The sequence below is a fragment of the Battus philenor genome, unplaced genomic scaffold (assembly GCF_028537555.1).
Source record: "Battus philenor isolate CCGP_79_NKW_IND1 unplaced genomic scaffold, ilBatPhil1.0.hap1 SCAF_26, whole genome shotgun sequence".
Taxonomy (NCBI): Eukaryota; Metazoa; Arthropoda; class Insecta; order Lepidoptera; family Papilionidae; genus Battus; species Battus philenor.
In genome coordinates, this window is record NW_027181689.1 from 6,079,472 (window position 1) to 6,105,801 (window position 26,330).

The following is a 26,330-nucleotide window of genomic DNA, read 5'->3' on the forward strand; positions in this document are numbered from 1 at the left end:
TATTTCATTCCGTGAATATATACTTGTACTGGAATTTGTTATTTTCAATAGATAAACTAAATAAGCAAGAGAATCGTAAATTAAGTAACTTCATGCTTAAAACCTGTAATAAAAAAATTAATGGAGTAGCAGTTGTTGACAATTTAATTTCAAGGAAATGGTGTTTATTTAAGAGATACCATTTTATCAAACATTTTAATACCTATATGTTCAGGCTTATGAACATAAACATCAAATTATATTTATAAATCAAAAGAAAGTAGGGAAATACCTATCATATTAACTTAAGGTTTAAGACCCTCAAACAAAGGTCTTTGTAATGCTTAAACAGACCCCTGACCAACATAAGCCTGCATTGCTTTGCTATGGTTAATTATTCAGAGCTTCACTGTTTATACGGAGGCTTCTCAGTTTATTTTGAGAAGAACTTTATAAAACATGTAGTGGTGGAATGCTAATTTTCTTTTGCATTCACTGCTGAAGATAGTCTCATCAAATTACCTTTACACTTAAAAAAAATCTGATTTATGTAATAATTGTTGTGTACTGGTTTTTTGGCAGCACAGCTAATGAATATATGAGTTAGACATACTATCACTTACCTCAAAACAATGAGCAATTGTGATTTGCATATCATTGCATGCTGTTTTTAATTGGAATAGACATTGCTTTAGAAAAATATAAAGAGAATTAAACTGTTCTGAGCATTTCCTACCGCTAGACCCGAAAAGGATCTATAGGTATTGTCACTAATATTGGCTTATAGCTAATAATATGCTTAAAATAAATATTAAATAAAAAAATAGTAAAAAAGATGCCTGTATTTATATTATAAATCTATACAGAATATTTCAACTTAAAGCCAAAAGAATGGAATTTAAGTTTTATCACAGATTTTATGAATGGAGATTTAAACTCTAATTCACTAAAAGTGAATGCATGGAATTTGATGTGGTAGTAGACAGGCTACATAGCGTCAAAAACAGATGGCCGCCGAATCCTTAAGGTTCTGGGATGGAGACAGCAAACGCAGCGTAGGACGTTTGCCCAAAAGGTTGACAGACGGCCTAGGTAAGGTCGTTAGAAGACTGAATGCAAATGGCTTTAAATCCAATCAGTAGGGGAGATCTATGTCCAGCTGTGGACATTCTATGGCTGAAATAAGAATGATGACGATACATGACGTATCCAATATTATTTGATTTTTTATTATTCATATTCCATTGCACGAATAAGAATAAACTGCAGTAGAGTACCGCTCAAATATTTTTATCTATCCATTATTTATCTCGAGAGATTCACGTGAACACCTTAAGCGATGTCAAATACCGCATAATTATGGTGTACGCATCGTAATAAAGATTGTGTATGTAATCTGTTTGTAAACAACTGTGAGATGTTTTTAATGTTTATACATGTTTATATATACGTTTATACTATTATCCCTTACATTTATTAACAAAAAAAAAAAAGATAAAATTAGCTTGAAACGATATGACACATTTTCGTTATATAAAAATGTTACTACCTACAGATTATTCGGAACTCAAGATGCAGCACTAGATTTTGTTCTCCAAAAGCCTGGTAAGTTTTTTTTCAAGGTAATATAAATGATGGAAATGCAAAAACATTAACATATAATACATTTGCATCACGTAATAGAGATATTGTGCAAGGGAACAATTTTAAAAATAAAATATTTGTGCCCGTTTAGCATTAAAATCTACCAAAAGGTTAAACAATAAATGACATACATAAAGATTATTTTTTTATGCATTATTTTTATTAAAATGCTTTCTACTTCAAACGTTATACTTTTATCAAACGTTGTGATTAAAATTTCTTAGTAAAATATAACATTATACTAGGTTTTAGTGTACCGACAGTAATGTAAAGAGAACAGTTCAAATTTATTTTGATATTGATTTTTAGGCCGCGCATTTAATTTTTAAATAAAATGTTAGACTTTTTAATTTCACTGTTGTCATGAAGAATGATTAAAAAAATGAGAGCGTATAAATTAATTAAATATTTACAATGTTTTTATTTTTGCCATTTACCAACGTTTTGAAAAAAATGTTAAACAAGTAGTATGATTACCCATTATTAACATTAGAATTTTTATTAAAGTTTTCAATAACAAACTCAATTTAAAAAAAAACAGGTAATCCAGTGAACTAAATTGTTGTCATGCTACTTCAGCGACGTATGACTAAACTTGTCAGGTGACAGTGATTAAGAAACCGTTTATGAAGGGGATAATTTCAGCAAATATACACACTAACGACAACGTAGTCTTTAATCCTAGCTAATAAACCTAAATGATATGGGTTTGAATGTTCCGCTCACGTGATAATTTACTGCAATCGACACTGGTGTTTTTGATTACGACTTCTAAGTCCTATGCAATTCTTGATGATTCTTAAAAAAAAAGATATACAAAATTCTATTAAGTTTTATTGTTAAAAATAATTAAAAAGGCTATAATTTTTAACAACTAACTAGAATTGGACCAAATATAAATGGTCTCTTTTAAAATTAATACTTATAAGGTAAACAAACAAGCTTGTTGAGGTCGTCGTAAAATGTTGAAATAAACATGGTACTAATCGAAGTAACTATCGGAAGCCTATGTCCACCATTGGACGTCGTACGGCAAAAATAATAATGATAGTTATAAGACAGACATAGTAAAACTTAGGTAATTAATATGGTAAGGTTAGTATTCCGACCCTGCCAGAAAGAGTAATCTCGGCTCGATTCGCCGTTTCTATGAGATAAGAAGACGTAGCGTGCCGAACACATGGCCATTGGTGCCTTAGGGTGTCGCAAAATATGCGATTTTTAGGACGTGTGTTTAGTGCGATTAAATGTACTAAACCTCTTTTGTCATCCTGACAATGTATTGTCGTTTTGCTATTTTACTTTTATGACAGATTATGTCAAGATGGAAAAAAAACGATGCAGACCGAATTTTATTCGGGAAGATGGAGTATTTTTCAGGTTAAAGAGGAGATGCATTGGTAAGGCACGTGTTGGCACATGGAGAGCGCACGTGCGAAGGAGAATACTACGCTGGTGGGGCATGTGTTGGCGCACGGAGTGTGCGCGTGTAGAGGAGAAACCAACGTCCGTTGGTAAAGGATGTGGTGGCGCACGGAGTGTGCGTGTGAGAAGTGCAAAGGTGGAGCCGTGTTGTGTTATGACCGATTGGTAAAACGGTCACAGACCTCACGTGGTAAGATTCTTGCACGATGACGGTTGGTTAGTATTTACCCTTGGCCCGGCTAAGTTGCACAAACCATTGGTAGATTAATTTGTATTATGAGATGATGTATATCGAGAGATTGCTTAAAGACCATGTTGAGATGATGGTGGTTGTGGCGGGTCGGCAGGGGCAAGTGTGGAGGACCCTTCTAGATCAGTGATTCGGCCGTATTTGATGATAGCATAGGACGACGGGCCTACCTGATTCACATGGGAGCCGTGCCCGGGTTTCTGGGACTCTTGGGTAAGTCTGGGTGTCCTAGGTAGAGGCCGATGTTCTTGAGACAGTGGGTCCACCTGTTTAACATGGGAGCCGTGTCCGGATTTCTGGAACTCCTGGGTGGATCTGGGTGTTTCGCTATCGGTGTTACTCTGTAATGATGTCTACATCAGTGGTTGGAGCGTAGTTAGCAGAGGGCGTGCTCGTCCCATGGGGGCCGTGCACCGTTTGGTGACTCCCGGGTGCGACCGTGTGTCAGTGCGGGTTCGGTTACAAGTGTTTACATGTATTGGGGTCTCGATTTCTCAGTATACATCAACGTGTCTTTGTCGCTAAATTGATTTTGTATATGAACCTAAAGATGATATGCGAAGCAGATTGATTATAGATTACACTATTTATAGAGAGATATGTAGAGGCTTAGTGTAGTGTTTTTATACAGTGTAATATGTAAGGCGGCGACATATTTTATTGAATCGGAGGCCCACGGCAAGCGCAGCGTAGGACGTCCGTTCATCTTCTAGGTGGACTGACGATCTTGTTAAGGTCTTCGGGAGCTAGAAGCTGAAGAAAACTACTTTCAGTCCTTTGGAAATCTATGGGGCTTATATAGAAGTTAGTAGCGGTAGGCGTCCTACGGCTGAAATGATGACAATGACGTTATCATTTTTTGTATAAATACGTAAAATTAAGTTTCGAGTGTTGTAAAAAAAGCATTTCGTGTGATCGGCATAATGCTGAGTGATTACCGTAGCCTTTATAACATTAGGAGCGAAGCACACGCTTTGCTTGAGACTAACACAACGCATTAGAACAGATGCCTAGGCATACCAGAAGAAGTAGCTATACTATGTTTTACGAATAATGAACAATACTACTTACCTTTATTTACAAATATTAAATGTTTAAAATAAACATACACCTTATAGTTAATACAATTAAATGACCAGAAGATCAACACAAGAACACAATGACCAACAAGAAGAAACAATAAGTTTCACATCAAGCCTTGTTCCTACGGGATTTTTAGACCATCGATATGCAACCAAAATAGTTTGAGAACACTTTTGGCAATCGGACTAAAACCACAACAACCCAATGGAGAACAACAAACTCTCTCCCGCCACAACTGGCCCCCGAATGATTTATAGACCATCATCAACCAGAACTGATGAGAGAAGACATTTACTAAAAGGCACGCTAAAACAAGAAGACGGGACGAATAACCGGACCAAAACACAACATGAGCTGTTGTATGAATAACAACAAGTAAGAATCTCCCACGACAACTGGTTCCACGGGTCTGATCCCCCATCTTCCAACCACAAACCTTTGAAGTAGATATTTGCTCAAAAGGCAAGCCGGTATTATGTAGTTATAGTCATGTATTTTTAGATAAAAATTGTATTTTAAATGTTTTTGATTCGGAATACTTTAATAAGATAAAATTAATAAAATAAGCCTGGTTTATACAGTACTTTCTAGAGGATTTATGGAGGCGATCGTGCATAAGGTGAGTGCGGCAATCTGAGATGCCCTTGTAACACTTTGTTAGTTGTTAGAGGCTGACAGAGAAAACTTTTGCGCAACGCAACGCATTTAAAGTGTACAGTAAATAAAGACTTCTAAGACTGTGAATTGTTCCAGAATCATTAATGTAAGGAATTTTGTAACGAATGAAAATTGATAATACAGTTATTTTACATACAGACAAAAATTCAAACAAATTTCATGAAGTGTTAGACAACAAAAATTGTCTATAGACATACATAACAAATAAGACATTATATTTATTAGACAACAAAAATTATATATATGTTTACATATATAACTACATACCATTTTTGTTGTTGAATACTTCATGAGATTTGTGTCAATTAGTGTCATGTCTGAGGACATAGCAATGTAAGGGTTACGAGATACATTATGTTTAGTTTTTCCTAGCATCGAAAGACAAATATTTACTTATTCACTGTTGATGTGAGTGCTGTAAGCCCGAAGTCTTTTGCAGCTTCATTTGAGCCGAGTTCACGGAACGGAAGGGTCCGCGAACCTTAAAACTAAACAGTAAAGCTAGTAGGGCACGTACCAGTTGCTTGAAGACCAAATAAGAAAACGCTTTACCCGTGTAGAGCTGTGTAATGAATGTGCTGATGAGTGCATGCTGCTTGGGACGGCAGCATGGACCACAGGCGAGCCGAGGAGGGATCCTGATCCAACCACGGTTCGCTCACGCTGTTCGCGGTTAGGGAGCAGGCGGCCGCTCTTTAAAAACGGGTGTTGAGATGTTGTGGGTGGTGTTTGGTTTTGTTGTATATTGCCCGGTGACCTGTGTGGAGTGACGGTGGTTGCTGGTGGGTCTGTGAGGTTAGCGCTTGCAGTGTTGTGAATGACTGCAGGGGGTGTGGTGTGGTGAGTGTTTTGTGGGAACCCTATGATGGGCGTGAGGAGTCTTTGACACGTCTCGACAAATATTTAGTGTTAACTGAAAAAGTATACGTTGTTTGCAATGTGTGTGCAATATTTATATCATTCTGTTTTAGGTAAACTGAGAGTACATCAACCTCACGTTGAATTACCAACTACCGTTAATTTGTTTACTTTTCTATAGAAAGGTATTGAAATATTTTTGGATCTGGCTTACACTGTTGCTCAAGTGACGTTTGCAAATTCTGCAGGTTTAAGGGGTGCAGGGCGCATAGAACGCTTAGCCTAAACAAACAAAGCCATACTACAGTTTCACCTGATTGGAGAAATATTAAAGCATATCGCATATACTAGATACGCATTCAATTTAAGAGAGTTAGAGTTTCTGCTTCAGGAAGACAGAGGGTACGCCAGAGTCTGCCTAGCCAACAAAATTGATGTAGTTGCCACATTAGAAGTTACATACGATCACACAACTGGCTAGCTTCGATCGACATCACTTTGATCGAAGTCGACTCCCCTTGAAAAACCGTCTTATTTCACACGTGACTTCGTTGTCGCGCGGACGACGCATTTCAAGGAATGCCGCCGCAACAAAACAACGCGTTGCCAAATGTCGCAACAAGAAATGGCGTGCGAATCGTACGCTGCACGACTATCGTAACTTTTTTTTAATTTAATCCGGAGGGTGTATAATAAGCTACGTAATTTTGTCAATGCAAGCATTCTGTTTGGAAGTCATGAAATTTTCTTCAAGCAAACAATGTTTCTTCTCAGATATGATAGAGAATCTCTACTCCTAAATCGATAACCATATCCCAAAAGTAGCTAAGTGTTTCACTTGCAACCGTCGTATTATTTTAATATAAATTTCTTTTCTATCCCACAGCAAATATTTTAGTCTGCCATGTTACCCTTTCACGCAACGAAACATTTGTAAATAAAATTGAAATACGGTACTTTGTTACTATTCTTAACATGTACTTATTCAAATTTAAATAGCTATAAATTAGAATAATGGTGTAGTCATTACATATTGCATAAACACGTGCGAAGTAATTGTTTCACTAGAATATTTATGATATATTATCCGCACTTTATTCAACTACTAGGCAACCGTTCGCTGTGACTAGAGATTGTCTCAAAACACGTTCTCGTTATCGTCAACTCAACTTACACAATTACGAGAAGTCGATATTCGTGCTACGTCTCGTGTATAATCAACTGTTGTTTGGAATCGGCGAAAGATGCAAGTATGCGAAGAAATTATAATAAATTGTAATAAAAAAGTAATTACCATTATTCTGGTTTAACACGTTCACTGCGGGCCCAATTTTGAAGAACTTTCAGCTGGTGCGGCTGAGGTCGAATCAGCCTCAAGCTGAACTTCCTAGTAGTGCGGTTGAGGCCTTTTCTGCCTCATGTTTCAATCATTTTTTTTACAATATTGAGTCAATGCTTCGCAGACAAAGAAAGCTATATTTGTCTTTGTCATACCTCATACGGTTGAGTGTAAACAGCCGCCGCACTAGAGAGAAAACACGAGTTTTACGCGCCGCACCAGTGCAAAGTCTACCATGAGGCTGAATCGACCTCAAGCCGCAGTGAACGTGTTAAGAACATACTCTACCTTTCATTGATATACATGTAAAGATACATTTTCCATTTCTATAATGTAAAAGATAATGACCATACACACCCATGGTTTTACAGGAATGCCAAAAATACGTAAGGTAAGTCAAAGTCAAATTAAAATTTTTAAACATTTAAACATGTTTTTTGCAAATGGGTGATACTACCAGTGTACTTCCTGCCTATTTTATGACAAAACTGCTACCACCTTTTTATTAAACTTCCAATAAAGTTAATGGCATTATACCATTTTCCAATCTTCGCCCGCACCTATACAATTTTGAGATGCGTTAGGTTAGCCGTTGCTGGATTTATTCTTGGTCTATTTTAAATATGTTAGAATTTAGATCTGAGGAACTTGCTATCCATCGCACAACTTTGATTCACAACCTCAGTTAGATATTCTGAATCTAGCCGCTGCTCTGTGAGTTCGAGCATCAACATGCGTTTGTTGATATGAATTATGTGAGTGACTTGTAGATGAAAGAAAATAAAGGACAAAGTCCAGCAGATTGGCAAGTTGAAGTGGTAGTAGACAAGCCACGAGCGCGCAGAACAGATGGGCGCGGATGCCTTAAGGTTCTGGAGTGAAGACCACACCGGCAAGCGTAGTGAAGAATGTCCAGCCACAAGATAGTCATACGACCTCTGAATGCAAGCCGCTTTCAGCTCGTTCTATTGTAAATCTATAGCAGAGGTCTATTTTCAGCAGTGGATATCCTTCGGATGAAATAATGATAAAGATGATAAAAATTTATTCTCAATGAATGTGGCAAAAAATATCACAATCTGCTCTAACATGTTCATTGTCATTGTTTATGTTGCCACTTGCTACTCAAACTTAACAAACGAAGTCTTCTCCACCTTAACTATTTGTAAAATCGGCAATATTTCCTTTATTAAATGAAATTTAGAGATTTGCCTGTTATAAAAAAGTAAATGAATATCGTGAGTAAAATTTCAATCAAATAATTTGTTTTTTTCTTTTAAATTACTTTGTACTATTACACATGTTTAATGTGTAAATTTACATAGTTGTATTGTAAATTTATATTGTTATATATTTACATAGTGTATATTGAATCAGGTGATTAGTGAATTCACCTGTTTCCGTTATTTTATTTACCATTCGCGAATGCATACTTGCGTATCACCGTACACGGTTTTAACATGACATAGCAAAAATACTCCAAGTATTTGCAAGAACAGATTATATAAACGATACATAAATGATGTCTTGCGAACTAAAACAAGTTTCGTCGAATGAATAATACTTAACCGTAAGCCAGTAGCGGTTCTTGAACTTCTTAGTGACTACCTATTAATCTTAAAAACAAGTTAAGCTTACATGAGTTATACATTCATACTGTATTTGCGTAGTAAAAGCACTACCGATATTTGTAATACGGTGTATACCCCAATACAAGAGCATTCAGTACGTTATGAACTACCGACGAACCAATGTCCACATTCCTAAACATTTGTGCTAACAATTCTTATTGTGTTACGCTTGATCGACCACTCTGTTATCCGAAGGTTCACAAATAATATGTCTAGTTATACAATTACGGGCAGAATAGGTACTCAAACACAAATATAGTGATTTCATCATAGCATTATCCACTTGTACTAAATACAAAGTAACTAGTTTATTCATTTAGTAAGATTTATGTGTAGGCTTGACCGTTAATGGAACTTGTAATAAAATATGGCCAATCCGCAGTAATACTTTATCGTTGCAGAAAATGTGGTTGTCAATGAAGCTAATCAGTGGTTAATAACGTTGCAGAATATATAATATTTTAATAAGAATGCTAAGCAGTTCAACACACTTTATTATCTTGTTGACTGTTGGAAATGTATTAAAGTGGTTATCAATTCAAAATTTAGGAAAATACCGACCGACGTGGTAGTACTTCAAAGGCCTTTTTTATTTTAGGTGGCGGTGCTCGTATTTGCAGGAGCAACTTACATGATGTTCTTACATCATCGCTGTGTGGCAGAGGTTCGGGTACGTTATCGCATCTCCAGCCTCGCTTGCGACAGTAACTCATACAGCTCCATCTCTAGGGAGAAAAATCTACCCTTCTTGTCCCAACTTAAGGCGCACCGGAACTAGTGAACCATACGTTTCGGTCTTCCGAGTCTATCGCCCGGATACCAAAGAGACCAAGAGAGTTGGTAGACCTGTTAGGGTGGCCACATCGAGCCAGCACTATGCGTTGGCATGGCCAAGTTCCCGTGAAGTTATCTGCGTGGGTGACTAGACCACGGTTATTAAGTCTCCCGACACGATAAAGCGAAAATCAATTGGAAGGGCAGAGATTATTGTTGGTGCTCAATATCTGATTCAAATCGTCATAATTCATATTTCTTACGATATTGCATGTGTGCACATGCAATATCGTAAGAAATATGAATTATTCAAGCTTTAATGCGCTTTAATACATTCTATATCATTTTTGTTTGAAATATGCTAATACTGGCAGATAAACGAATTTCACTATTATGTAATTATAATTATTTTTGGCATAGTAATAAAAATATTTATCGTTATAAATTGTAATATTACAGCTTACAAAATATACCTGATATAATGTTTATTGGAAACGATTATTGTGTGTTAATATTTGTATATTCATAATGATTAAGACAGTTACATTCCACGTCGACAGAACGTTGCACCATTAGTTTACCATTACTTTATTACGTTATGAAATAGATTCCACTAATTGTTACGCGTTAGGCGTAGTAAAACACCCAATCCTTGGTATCGAATATTGGTTAAGGGTCGGCAATTTAAGCGTAGTTACTGAAGTTGCTTTGATGTACATGGATATTCTATAGTATCACCACTCTTAATTATAAGAAAGTGCAATCGAAATTAATATTCTTATTTAAAAAACTGGTGACTTAGTATACTTTTATTAACAATTAAAAAAGTAAATAAAACATTTATGTTGAGTTATACCAGAACAGCTCCGCGGATTGCCAAATTGAAGTGGAAGATCACGAAGCGCGCAGGATTGACGACTAGGGCCTTAAGGTTTTAAAGAAGAGACCACGGATCGGCAAGCCTAGCATAGGATATCCGCACTCAATGCGGATAGCCGCTTCTAACCAGTCATATTGGAAATCTCCGATAAGACCGGTTGGATTTCCATGGATTTATGGAGAGGTCTTTTTCCAACAGTGGGCATTCTACGACTGGAATGATGACGATGATATGAAATTGTTATAAAAACAAACTTATAAAAATGTATATCAATCGAAAAAAAATTGCAACCGGTCAACTTTAAAAATAATAATCTCAAAATGTTGTGTTCCTATTTAAATAAAATGGACTATTAGTCTTCACAAAAATATTTTTTTTTCTTAAGTTGCAAAAGAGATCAACTAATATAAGTATAGTTTGTACTATATATTGGATGGGAAATAGTACAATCTACTCGATAAAATTTCCACGCCAAAATAGTAACGCACAAGTACCAGACCCTAATGGGAAGTAGATTCAATAAATTCGCAATAAATCAGCGGCCGCCGAAACTGCCGAAGTGGAAGGGGAGCCAAGGTTCTCGGGATGTCCCCTTATTATCCGTCTACCGCGGCGTGTGACTATTCGGAACGGAATTTTCAATCAGTTTCACCGTGACATATATTTTATAGTACACTTTACCCACAGAACACATCTCTTCATTAATATATTTTATAGAGGATATTAATAAATGATGTTTGTGGCTTCGTATCATAAAAAACCTTCTCCAAACGGAGACATGTAGACGCGTATGCAAATTTATGCATATAATCCGGACGCAAGAGTATAAATTGTCGCCCTTGACCGGATTAAATAAATACTGTGTTACTGTAGCATCTATTAAATTACTCATAATTACAAACCTTTGGCTTTCGCTTATATAAGCTATAATTCTTAAAAAAATCATGCCTTTTTTGGCATATTAGCATTTTTAGCATAATCTAAGCTGTATAACTTCTACTGTTGGACATAGATCGCCCACAAAGATTTACAATAACATCTGTTGTAAGCAGCCTGCCTCCGACGTTTTCCGACGAGCTTGGCTAGGTCATCTGTCCACCTTGTGCGCGGAGGTTCAACACTGCGACTCCCCTCCTCGGCCCCCAGTCTAGAACCCAGAGGCTATCTATTCTCCACGCAATGTGGCCTGCCAGTTAGCAGATCATATAGCGCTTACATATTCAAAGTTATTTGTACCGTTAGATCGAAGGAGATTTTTTTAACAATGTTTATAGAATCGTCGTGTGTTTAATACGAGAGAAAGCTTATAGAGCAATGTTCTTAACGTTTAACATTAAATAACGATTGTAATTTAAGTAACTGGTTATATTCACATTACTGTTATTCTTAGTTTGATAAACAAAAGAACTGCCATTGTGTTATAGTTAATGCTTGTTTAGATTCACATACGTGTTGTTATATAATATAACGTTATTACGTTGAGGGCTATATGCAGTGGTAGCCTAGCAGTAGAGGACTAAGAATTACGATCGGAGGTCGAGGGTGCGGCTCCCGGGACACAATCTCATGTAATTCACACTTTTTGCATTAATTATATAAAATTTACACTACTTATAAACAAGTTTCCAGAGGATGAACAGCAGCGTCCTCTGTGTATCATAATACCACATTGATATTGCCAACCAGTAGTACTGTTTTCTAATATTCCTACTGTAATGTTTTATTTACAACATATTGGTTATTCTTATTTATAAATATATTTCTAACTATGATTGAATTTTGTACTTTTTTAATCGTAATATATCTTAATAAAATCAAATTATTTTATATTAATCAAGTCATATTATATATTGGTCTTTGGTTCCTTTTTCTATATAATTTTGTTATTCCAATACAATATTTTAAGAGTTGGTCACTTGTTTTATTTCTGACGAGTCTGGAAAGTATATAGGAATAGACAAGTTCTCTATCGAAAATGAAATAAAAAAACTAGTGATTCAAGTAATCGCCTGTCAACTAAACGATTATTCTCGTTATATTAAAAGTGTGACGACGATCAGAATTCGCGGGTTAGAAGTTAGGCGATAAAATTTGAAAGTTTAAGTGGGGCATGGCATGTGGCATTTATAAAATGTAACCTTTTAGAAGTACGGTATGTATCCCGATTGAAATAAAATACTCTTGTGTGAAGTAAGCCGTATTATAATAAAAGTATTCCGTATATAACAGTATGGCTGTTACATACGGAATACTTTTATTGGCAAAATGGTATGGCTAAATATACCCGTGGGTATAGTATCTTCAAGTGTTCCGACTGCCGGCACATAAAATGGCGTGTCGTTTGTTGCGGTGGCGTTAACTGACGCGCGGTGTCCGTTGCAGCGATAGTCCTTGAAAAGCGTCGATAGCTACGGTGGCGTTAAGGTAAAAAAGACGATTGATCAAAGGAATTTGTCCTCGCTAAACGCGTGCCGTCGGGGCCCACGGGTTTACAGTTGAGCTATACGTGTATAGCTTCTCGTGTGACAACTACAAGTGTTGTGAAAGCTTTGTTCGTTTCTAACGATATAAAATTATATAGATTTATGTATAATCTTTCAAAGGTATACATTTTGGGCAAGTTATTGAGTTTTAGTAAGGGTAGCGTGAACTTCTATGTTTTAATGTATGGTTTATTCATATATATTTGTTATACGCTCTGTGTGATTTAAAACAATGCTTGTCCACAACAAGTACGACAACTTTCGAATTGAGACTTTCTTCTCGAGTGTGATCACGAAAGTAAAATTTTTGTTACGACACCAATGGTATGTCTACACGTTTTTTTATATACATAAGTATTAAATAAATATGTCTTTGTTTATAAAGTACACAGGTTGAAATATTGTTTAGATAATAATTTGAATAACTTTACCACCAAGACCACCTTGCAGTTGAATACCTCAATAATATTTTTTTGAAATGTTTCTTTACTTCTGGTTATTGTATTTATACATAAACTATTCCTACTTCATTTGTATCCTTCAGTGAATAAGCTACTTTAAAATTTTGTCACCATCAGCGTCTATGTCGTTACACACCATAGGCACCTACTACAAGGCCTAGGGCACCCTAAAGACATCTATGGAGAATAAGTCCTTATCGCTATGCTTTTTTTAGTTTATGTATCCCGCTTTTGGAGGCCCTCGTTCACCCCTACATGTAGGAGAGGAACTGTTTTGCAAGCGTTTTTAATTTTTTCTTAAGTTATGGTGTACAATATATTTTGTTGATTACCTTCCTTTCTTCATAGTATCTATTTCTCTTTTCAGTTTTTACATTTCTTTCAAACTACAACGATGATGACACATCCCTCACCTCTATTTCCAAATTGTCACAGATTTTGGTTTTGAGTACATAATTGTCACAGACTTAGTTACTAATTTATGGTTTACGACTATTAATTTATTTTGACGTACACATCGATGTTATTTATTTCTTTACAATTTTTTTGGCAGGTGATTTGGTGATCACTATGTGGTATTGTAGTACGCAAAGAACGGTTCTGCCCATCCTCTGTAAACTTATTAGTGTGCTATAGTCATCCTATGTAATTAATATACGAAGTATGAATTATAGATAAAAGTGTATCCCGGGAATCGGATTTATATGATACTTACTCATATTTATATTATTTTGTTGTGTATTAGCAAGTGATAGCATTAAAAATAATCAACGTATACGTGCTCTGCTGGTGGGAAAGAAAAATCAGCCTTGCATGAGCTTTTTCTCCATTTTCTATGGCGAGAAAAATGAAAGCCAGGTGTGGTCTTTTCAGTTTATTGGTGTATATTACAGAGACTATTTACAATCGATAATAACTCAAACATAATGGCAGCGACTATTTCACAGCTAGCATTTAAATCGCCGTTCGAAAATGAATTCGAACAAGTGATTAAAATTAACACTAAGGAATATAAGAGATGTGTAAATACAGTATTTTGACTGAAGAGCAGCGAGTAATAGGAAATTTTCTTAGGACGTTACAACTGCTATAATTAAAAGCGTAAATTTCGAATCTCGGTATACCGCCTATTGTTCTATGAATCTTGTCTATTGTGTTATGAACATAATTAGTATTAACAGTCACAAATTTCAAGCATTAGTAATTTCACTTAAGCTTTGCAATGATTTAATCGCTATCTCGGAAAAGTTTTTACTACTCGTGTTTAATTAATCAAATATAAACGCAGACAGTACAGCGTTCGCGGTAAGATGTACTAAAAATGTAGGAATATGACGTATACTACATAGTTGCCCGATCACCGGAGCAAAAACTGTAATGAAGTGTTGAATATATTACTTGAGAATCGATTAGATGCTGACACAATTGCTAATGGTGCTGATACCGTTAGTAAAAATGTGTATATATATATATTTATATATAAATATATATATATATATATATATATACCTAAAGTTATACTGGTTATATTCAGTCGACTCTATCTGCAAAGGGAACATCCCTCTGATCCCTCACGACCGATGATGACGATGACAACGATGCGTGCAACCTCATTTCATCGGTAATTTTTTTTTGTATTAGGCGAAAATCTTCTGGATAAACACAAAATACTCTGCCTTCTAGGGGAAGGATAGGGTTATGTGGGATTCCTACGTACTAAAACCCCTAGGTGGTCGTCTTCGGTACCTTTGGAGGTGCCGCTGGATCTCCTACAGAGTTCGTAGCTCCCCTATGTCAGTACTATGCAAAGACACATCCCTGGAAGAAGGTGTACCTCCTCCGGCATCCTCGCTGTACCCCAGCAACACTAGACTACTTCGCGTTGCTGCCATCTCAGAGTGGTATTGAGTGGACAATGAAGGCCCCCACTCTCAACGCCCGCAAATCCAATGCACTTTTAGTCGCCTCTTACGACAGGCAGGACACCTTAGTCCCATTCTAATGAACCCAAGCTAAAGGGCTGGGAAAGGCCTATGTCTTGCAGTGAGCGTCTATCGACTTATATGATGATGAACTCTAACTAGCATTGTTCAAAGTAATTTTATAATAGATTGTCATGTAAACTGTTTGGTGTACTTTCACTTTAAGTTTATTTTGTATATCTTTATCCGTTACGGTTAAAAATAGTTTTTCTTTAGATAGCGTTTTCGCTAGCTAGAACTATTTTTTACTAAATGCCTTTTTAAAACTTAAATAAATTTGACTAATGCTCGATTTGAATATCTATTAAAACTATTGGAGGGAATTTAAAATACATACACTGATGCGTTGCGACAGAAACCACCGTGGCTACGTAACCATGACATCAGCGTGATTAGGTCTTGCAAGGACGTTATCGGCGAGCGTATGATTTTATTATTTACCACGTATAAAAAGAAATACTATAAAAGTGTGTGTGTATGTTTTATTAACTAGACTCACTGTGAAAAACTGTCAAAAGGGAAGGCCGATTATACTAATAGTGGTAAAAAATTATAATGGCAGGGCAGCCAGATGGCTGTGAGGTCTTGAGGTAACAGAGTGAAGACCCAAAAGGAAGCTATTGCGTACATCTCATGGTCACCCGAACGCGCTGAAATCTACAAACTGGTGATGATGGTGAACAGTGTGATTTCATTTTAAACTTTTATTTTTGTCATGACAAAAAGTGTCTTTACTATTCGCGTATTATGTATATTATTTCTATTTTTTAAAGATTCACAATGTACATATAAACATAAGTACTTTACATCAGTGAACTTTGTTCGTCAGGATTTTTTTCGTATATCTGAAACTAAAATTAGACGAAGACAAGAAAACCTTTGTTGTTGAATTTGATTAGTATGTTGAATATACGATCATTTGGTTAGCGAGTAAAAATCAACGAGTGCCTAACATGAATTCAATTAACTTAGTATTTTGTGTTTTATAGCTTTAGGTTTAATTTACATTACAAATTTTTTTAGCGTAAGATGGCAGACACGGTTAGAAAAGGTGTAACGAATCTATATAAAGGAATGTATTGCAATGCCGTCTTATAATAATAAATAAATCAATGGATTTTTTTCCTAATGGACCATACTTTTTTTTTTATACCATTCAAGCTCGGCAGAGCAAAGGAATTTAAAATACGAAAACCCATACAATAAAGCGTTTGGAAGCGTGATAAATTTGTACGTTTCACTAATTATTAATTTTATTTGCCATTCAACGTTTTGAACTTGCTGTAGTTAAACCTGGACCTCTAAACGCAAAAAGAAATTAGAGCTCTAGTAGCTTCACAGATAAAAAATATTGTTCTGGTAATGATGAAAATAAAACAATTAGCTTTCTTTAAATAAATAAAAAACTGAAAACATTTATATTGTTCAAAATATTCTTTAATCTAATAACAAAATTTGTTATTGTATTGTAAAAAAATCGTGGACAGACTCTTATCTTGTTAGGGTCGTCTGAAGACGATGGATACAGGCCGTTTCCTACCGGTCCTATTGTAAATCTATAGAGGAGGGCTAGGTGCAACTGCGGTACGAACTTCCACTGAAATGATTGCTCTTCAACTTGCCAATCCGCTGAAATGTGTCAGTTATTTCTTTCGTTTACGGATTATTCCTGATTCGATAGCGTAAAGAAATCCTGAGTATAGTCCAAAATGGCTCGTTGTGGGACTGTGAGCATGCCAATATCAGTTACTTTTTGTTTTTTGTCAGTGACTAATGCTGGTTGCCTGTTGGCATTTACAACTTCATCAGGATTGAAATAAAAGAGAGTTGCAAGCGCTTGTCCTAGACAGTTACAGTTTATAGTAGTTTAGCTCGAGTCCTTTGGAATTGGGAGGCCGCCAAGCACAAAGTTGATGTAAACGGACGTTCTATTGAATAACCACGGTACGCCTTTAGCCAAAGTGTCTGTTCCTTATAACCTATTTTATATGAATAATACACGATGATAAATATTTTATAAAGAAAAATATTATATGTAAGTAACATAACTAAAGTCCTGTGCGGAATTAATTAAATATAGAAGGCCACAATTGTACCACGGCGCGTGTAACAACGTTGTTTAGTAGAGAATTGTGTATAATTAAGCATTTTCACATGACCTTGGAAACAGCGATGTGAGATAGAATTTTATACATTATAGATAAAAGTCAATAGACAAGCACACTTCTAGGCGTAAAGGTCACATTAAAATTCCTTTGAGAATGAAAAACATTGACTAAACATCGAGTTTGCGAATTCTGTATAATACCAGATGCTAAAATAATGACAATAATAATTAAAAAAAGTCAAAAATCATATGTGAAAATAGGTACGGTAGACAGCTGCTAACTGCAGTGGTTCCGGGTAGGTTTATGCTTGCAAAATGTTTAAGAACACATAATAAAAACTATTAGGAACAAAACCAAAATATTAAAATAAAAGATGATAAAAATAGGCACAATAAAAACTATGTGTATGTAAAAGTCTGTGGGAGTGGGTATATGTATGAGTCGACATTAGCGAAACTATCTGTTCTTTTTTTTAGGAGATAGACACCCTTTGTAGGACTGGACAGGCCTAACCTAAAGATTGCTTCGCCGACCAGCCTTGCGCTGCCCGTAACAAGTTACTTCCCCTAGCTTTACCAATGTCATTGATTCACCTATTGGGGGCCTATTTTCACCGCACACAACATCTTGTGATTGTCACCCGTGAACCTTCCGGCTCACTATAGCCCGCCGGATGTGCCCCGCAGTAGTTGTTCATCTTAAGTGGCAGTAACCATTTAAGACGCACAATTCTTCGAGCTACATCGGCGATTTTAGTATTTCTGCGGTTCCCTTCGCAACATAAACTAAACTATATATTCGCAATATAAACTCCCAAGCATAACCCACTCCATCCATTAACCATCCTCACACGTAATTATTTGAAATAATGTATTTTACGATCGTCATGATTATTAATGTCTTCATTATTAAATTTCACATTAGTTGTTTTCGTATTGTCTCAAAATATAATCTACAACTTTTTGGACAAGTTTTAAACCCATTTTTAAAGTTTTATTAAAGTGAAAAAAAAACTTCAGTAGTTATTGTATTCAATATACAGGGCAGTTGATTATAGGTGTAAAAAAGCTTTAAAAGGAAGAATGAATAGCTCATTAGTCAGCAAAAAGCTCTGAAATATTTAAATCAAGTTTCGAATCTTTATGTAAACGTAAAAAGTTACATAAATTAATTTTTGTATTGGAATGCGAGAGGGCAATAACTTCTGGCAGTTGCCGAGTCAGATAGTAGAGAGTAAACAATAATTAATTTTAATATATAAAAATCCGAACTTTAAAACATCGCTTTTTCTGAATGTATTATCATAAAGCTATTCATTATTTTTTTAAAACATTAATATTTGGATAGGATATAGCAGACAACTTTAAAAGTTACATAGTCAACTGCAGTTGTTATGAGTACTGTGTGCTTAAGAAAATTTCTAAAAAAGGCAGCCCAATTTTACTAACCATCTCTAAATTACACTTTTTGCACATAGCTTATTTTATTTTATTTATTAATTACAGATAGAGATTTGTATATATTATATTGGTTTATATTAATACTGTTAAATGTATAACATACAACTAATTTCTCGTTTACCGTAATTATCATTACTAGTATTAACTAATATGATAGTGATGAAAAGGAAGGTTAAAAATTTTAAAGACACCTTAAAGACATAAATTTGCAAGGATTTTAATATACAAGGTATCAGATAAAAAAAATAATATTTTGTTAAATAAATTTATTAACACGTGATAGCCTAATTTTGACATAAGTCGCAGACTTTATTTGTGAGTTTTATAAATTATTAATGAATGAGTCTGTCGAATGTTTACCAAACGCTTCCTGGACATAAAATAACCGTACGTAGCTCTTTGTTAATCTTTTTATGTAATGTTACTAAAAATATTTGAACTTTTATTCGTTTAAGTATTTAAGTTGTAATTAATTTGCTTACAATATTTTGACAACAGAAATATTTGAAAGTTTTCGTTGTATGATTTTTTACGTTGTCGTTGCGATCTCAGTCAACAACTTAGTTTTGAAGATGAATCTTCTAATATTGGGTTACTATTTATAATTAGTTTAACGAGTTCAAAAATGGTCGTGTCAAATTTAAAACATTTCGCATAACTTGTGCTAAATGGATTCTATGGATTTTGATCACATTTCAAAAATTCCGTCTCATTTGAATGCTATATTAAACATTGACACAGGTTTTTTTTAAAAACAAATATTTATTGATATGATACTGAAGCCAAAAGACAATCTTCTTAGTATATGTTTCCTTTACAAAAATTAAGAGCGAAAGATGCGTAGGGAAAAGCGTAATCCTTTCGTTCTTAAGACAATCAAATTATTATACTATAATTGTTGTAGACAAGAAAACAGTAACTCAATTAGTAACGTATTATATACACAGTACGAGTACAGATGTGCCGCTTGTACTACGCGACTTTAATTTATTCCTAAAAATAAAACAATGACTGCGTAGATTACGGTTTCAGATACAAAAATAGCAGTGCCTGCGTTGAAAAAGTTCCCCAAAAAGAATGTGGTCCACCACTCATTACAGTGGTTTTACTGCATTCAACGATACATAGATTGACAAATGAACTTATAAAAAACAATAAATCCTTTGTGTTTGTGATAATTAGTTTAATTTTTAGTATTCTAAAAATTCTAAACTAAGTTGTATCTCTCGAATAAACCTGATTTGTATTATATAAATAAATCTCTTAATAACGTCTGTGTGTATGAATCTTTAGATATTTAGTGTTGAAATTGTTTATGTAAAACATTCAACAATGAGCGCAAGGAAAAATGTTATCGCTCCTGTGTTTGCACAACAGTCGCATTCCATATCTCGATCTGATATTGACGTTGGAATTTAGGTTTAAATCAACATTAATTCATGAAGAAAGAAGAAAATTCTTTCTAATCGAATACCGTTGGCTAATTTTTACTGGGTATAAATTTTGGTTCAAATTTTTATACGTAAAACATATGTGTTATAACACTTCATAATTTAGTAACATATTTTATCAAGACTTAATACTATTTAGAACCACGTTGTAGTTAAAACAGCTATGTTGCTAGCTAGATATGCTAAAGAAGCTAGGTAATGTACTGAAAAATAAAGTCTAAACTAAATATAAAAATTAAGATAAATTAAATAGTTCTAGGGATAATAGGAAATGATTGTACAATATGATAAGAAACAATAGGATAAGACTCTCAACTAGATCGCAGATATTTACGATCGCACAATATTTTATGCAATTTCCATTGTCAATTAACACACATGGTGTGTGTTAATTGACAATGGAAATTGAAATTACGATATTCTTTTACCTCAAAACCCTCTGAAATTCTAAGGGCAAATTTTTGGATGTTCACAATTGAACGTACGAGTATAATATATACAGATGGTGCGATGCTTCTTTTGTTTAATTAAGAAACTTAGAGTTAGAAAAATGACTATCCTCCGGCTGAAATGATGTATTGTCTGAAAAAATGTAAAATAAGTTGCGTAATAAGTGAATTAAACAAAATCGTTCAACTATAGCCTACAGATCAAGTAACGGCCAAAACCGAGGTTCACTCTCTGTGGAAATGCGCCTGGTTCCTTCACGGAATGTCCACCCAAACAACATAGAACGTTAAAGCTATGGCTCTTAAAGGTGTAATACTTGGTTTCTTGATATGAATTTTTTATTTCCAATAAAGGGATAAAATATTTACATAGAAAATATGGCCAACAAGGTATCTTATGTAACAATAAGGATACATTAATTACGGCTAATTGTAACAACAAATTTTGTCAAATTCCGGCATTATCTTTAAAGGTTGTGACCTGATTACAAAATACCATTTGAGTGGAATGGAGTAAATCGTTAGACAGTCGTTAGTTTACCTATATCTCTTTGTAACGGAAACAAAATATAGATTGAAGAATTATTATGTGCGAAACAATTATATACATCATTAAGGTGCTGTAACAAATGTATAATATATTATAACATTTTATACCTTTAAGTTGATATGTAATCAATTTATGTTTTAAAATAATATCGTGCGTCAAATCATTGAAAAATATAAAAGTTTTCCGCTCGGCTCATAAACAAAGATGTTTTCTTTTTTTTAAAGTGACTAATCGGGTTAGGCGTTCACCTAATGAACGTAATCCCCCTCACTCACAACAATATAGTGCTACCCTAACTTTTGAGATACAACAAAACAATGATGCTTGTATCAGACTATATAGGTGATTGACTGATTGGTAACAGGCGTAGCTTAAAAAGCTTAAAAGGAGTGAATGTATAACACATTTAACTCAACAAATAGCCTTAAAGATTTTGTACCAATTTCCAACATCTTTGACCTTGAACTTTGAAACTTCAAAATATATTATGTTAATATTGTTTTTTCTATTGGTGTGCGAGAGGCTGACTAACAACTTTGACAGTAGAAAGACTGCAGAGGCAAGTAATAAACAATAATTAATTTTAATACGCAATAATCCAAACTTCGAAAACGGTTTATGTAACCATATTACCATGACGTTAATTATTATTTCTAAATGCATTGATTTTGGACACAATGTGGCATACACAAATTGCAAATGGGTTATTCAACCTTGAATGTTACCTTCATGAACGATCATTAAACAGAATAAATAATAGCTCTCAAAATACAGCCTATCTGCTAGTAAAAATAATTTTATACGAGCCAGACAAGTTCGTAGTCCTATAAATCAGAAACAAATATAGCCTACAGACGTGTTAACGTAGAAAGACAAACAAATAAAATAATTTTAATTACAATTACCTTTTTTGTTTGGATAAATGCTTTTATTGTTTGCTTTTAGATATATAATAAACCATTATAGTATAGTTTAATAAACAGTTATTATTATTAAAGCTATTTAATAATAAACAAGAATCAAGGTCGAAATCGTTATTGATTTCTTCCTAGGTTGCTGTAATATTTTTAACGTAAATAATGCTAGAGTGAAAAAAAAATAAAAAGGCTTCTCACAACTGTGATCTAATAAAATAAAATAAAAATAGCGAATGGATTATATTTTAGAGAATTATTACTTTTAATTCCACCTCAACAAAGATTATATAGTCTTTCGTGAAATCTAAAAGTTTTTCCCCGTATCCAAATCGATACGACTTAACACTTTTACGAAACTTTATATCACACTCTCCCGGTATGAATCAAACTCATTCAGGGGAATTACCTACAATAACATTTACCAGCATATATTTAAATAACCGCCTAAGAGATCTAATAACTTAGCGGCTTTCCAATATGTTGAAAATGTAAGTATAATAATATAATATAAACTGTAAGTAAAAACTGTAACATGTACCGGCCTGAGGTGAAGCTCCCCAGGGAGCCTTCGAGTTTTGCTGTCCTTAATGAGGTAAAACGCCTTCTGCGCCCTACTTACTCGAACCCGCGAAATCTGCACTTAGGCCTCAGTGTAAATCAGGTAAAAAAGGACAACATTTAAACATACATATTGTAGTAACAGATGGAGTGCTGGCTGGATTTCTTATACACTCGTACACCAATGAATTGAAATGCCAAAAATATGTAAAGAAAGAAGTACACCTCTCGATGGCAAATTGCAGTGGTAGGAGGAAGGCGATTAGCGCGCAGAACAGTTGGCCGTTGGAGATTTAAGATTGGACCAGCAAGCTCGGCGTAGGAAGTCCACCATTAAGGAAAGGACAGGTGACCTTGTTGAGACCATTAGAAGACGCTGGACGCAGATCGCTTCCAACTAATGGAAAGGGCGATGAAAGTGAGACGATGTACTTATGTATGGAAAAGAAAGGGATGGAATGAACGATAATGTCAAGGGGAGAAAGGAGAACGAATGGTAGACATTATGAAGGATGTAAGATGCGAATGTAAATAAAAGATTCCGTGAAAAAAATATTTTTTGCAAAGGAGATCCATGTTTACATTGTAGAGAGTACGAGAGGAAATTAGAGAAAAAAGCTAATGGAAAAGAAATCTATGAGTGGGGTTTGTATGAGCTGTAACATATACGACATACAACTGAAACGATGATTGCAGTCATAAATAATTAATCATTAAACGTGATTCATATAAACGGAAAACTCACTTGAACCCTATCTCTAAATGCACTTATAAAATCCTATATTATCACAACATTGGAAAATACTATACATAATTACGTTAAACTATCTAGTTAAATTGTCGAATGATTTTAAGGATTAATACAGTTATATTTTAACCATATGTCTTCTGCAGACACCAATATGTTTTATAAAAGTTATAAGGTTTTGCAGTTAATTCCTATGGCACGGGTAAAACTTGTTTGGTTCTGTAAATGTACACGATACAAATATATGAGAGCGTGTTCTAATTGACAGAGGATGTAACTGAACCCGCGCAGAAACGATGTAGTGGCGCGAATTTGTTAAGTAAATACCATTTTAAAGTAGCTCAGTAATATTGTACATGCATGAATGGTTTACAATACATAAAGATGTTTACGTACATTAATAAAATGAAGTTTCAATTTAATTATAAATCAAACAACGTTTTCATTTTTCTCTGTGAATAATGTCCTGGTGTGTAAATAAAAAAGTTAATGCTTTTCCAACGAGATCAAGAGATATACAATAGCCGTGTGAAAAAACGTGGATTTTTAATATTGGTGCTTCAAACACTTGACGATTGTTGGTACTTTTTATCGGTATTGCAAGGTTCACTGGAAATTATATTTTTTTCCTTAAGAATCTTTAACATCGATAAAGACGATCTCAAGGTACGGTATGACCGAATGAAATAAGGATGCACTATTATACATATAAATATCACTAATAGACCTCCGTTGGTTACATAGAACAAACAAAACAGATCAGAGACGTAATAAATAATTAAAATAATAAAATTACATAAAAATTGAACTATAAATGAATAATAATAACAAAATGAATTAAAATTAAATAATATCAAAATGCCAAAAAATCTGTTATGCATAATACGCATTACAAATAATAAGTTAACAAGTGAATTATAAACTTAATATTTTTCTTAGCTTATTTAAATTTTCAGGTCATATGAATGTTATCGTTTAACTTCGTGAAGCAAAAAATATATACATTTATTATTAATTACGAGTTAGTCAACGGGTTCTTTTCAGTTATTGACGACAAACGTTCTAAAAACTTGTTTTGGTTTTCGTCGCTGTTAAAATTAATCGACTGTACATCAGGTTTACGCCTTGGCTGTCGCATTCTGATGAATTTAAAATCTTTTTAATCACCTAGTTCGTTAAAGTAGCATGCAGTTTCTAACGAGGTTATATTTTATTTAAAATTAAAATCACCTCAGTAATAAATACTCGTAAGATTACATGGAATATTTTAAATAAAATTAATATTTTGAAAATCGAAACAATCATATTTCTTTATTTCTCACGACAAGAATATCTTAGAGAATCATCTTAATAATACATATATTTTTATTTTATTTAATGTATTTTGTGTATTTGTTACTTTGTGAAATTAGGTAAAAAAGTGAATGAATACATGTTGTTTAATTCATTAATTTGTATTTGGTGATGTCCACTTTTACAAACAGTTTAAAACCGTTTGTAAGAAATACATACAATTTTTTATACCAAGTTAATGATTGAATTCATGATGTAAAGATAACGAAAGCGTTTTTTTGTTATTAGTTTTTTGTAGGTGATAATAATAATTACAACTTAAATGAATTATAGTAATATTAATTTTTATTAAATTGACTATACTTGTAGTATAAATTTATGAAGAAGTTTATGTTTTGAAATTTAAAATATTAAGAAGTCAAAAAGAGAAATCGGATTATGCAAAATCATCGATCAATTGATGAAGTATAATATTATATCCACATTATTAGAAATTAAACAGATAAGCGGTACGTTTACACGATGGAGAATGCAATGTCTCTTTAAAAAGTTTTGGTGCTAATCACGGTCCTATTCCGCAGCATTTTCTGACAAGTAACCTTGAGGTAAATTTTTTATAATGGCCAGTATTATTACTATGCTAAAGTTTTTCTAAGATTTATTAAAAAGAAACTTCCAAATACTGTTTAAGCAGAAGCTTATTGTATAACTGATTAGAAAAAAAAACTTAGTTTCTATTTTATAATAAACTTAGTTTAATCATAACGCGAATCGAGATTATAATCACAGTTAATGTAACGCTCAAAAAATATTGGAGCAAATATTTCTAAGCGAATAAGTGTAAAGATAAACTTAACAGTATAATACCAACATCCAGATTACGACGTACCTTTCAATATTCACTGCGACATTTTTCCACAAAAAAAATTAAAAAAAAACCCGCGGTTTTTATTTAGCGCGCAAATTGACAGCTGAGCGGACGCGGCAATATCGAGGTGAATACAACTGTGAACTGACGCATGCGCTGTTTGTTCTTCGTCGCCTCTGGCGAAATACAGTTAATGCTGTGATACATAAATATACAAGAAAAGTTGTAAAACACAATGTAAATTTTCAAATTATTTTGTTTAAAATGGTATATTTTGTTTGAAAAGTAGGATCTATATTAATTATTAATATGGTATTTTGTTATTAAAAAGCTAATGATGGTTAAATTTGTCTTAGAATGTATAAGTAAAAACCAGTGACCATTTTTTTATCAATGAATGTGATATTCAAAGATATTTGTAATATTTTTGGTAGTTCGAAGATGATTGCCAAAGACCTTTT

At 34.0% G+C, this 26,330-nt stretch overlaps 1 protein-coding gene across 1 annotated transcript in view; it reads right to left on the reverse strand.

The window, feature by feature from the left end:
- The window catches only part of anne (anne boleyn), a 48,255-nt gene extending 22,223 nt beyond the window's left edge, over positions 1 to 26,032 (reverse strand). The window contains exon 1 of the mRNA XM_068768577.1: positions 25,891 to 26,032. The gene's annotated coding sequence lies outside the window, so the exon portion shown is untranslated. The remainder of the gene's footprint in view (positions 1 to 25,890) is intronic.
- Between the last annotated feature and the right edge of the window lie 298 nt (positions 26,033 to 26,330).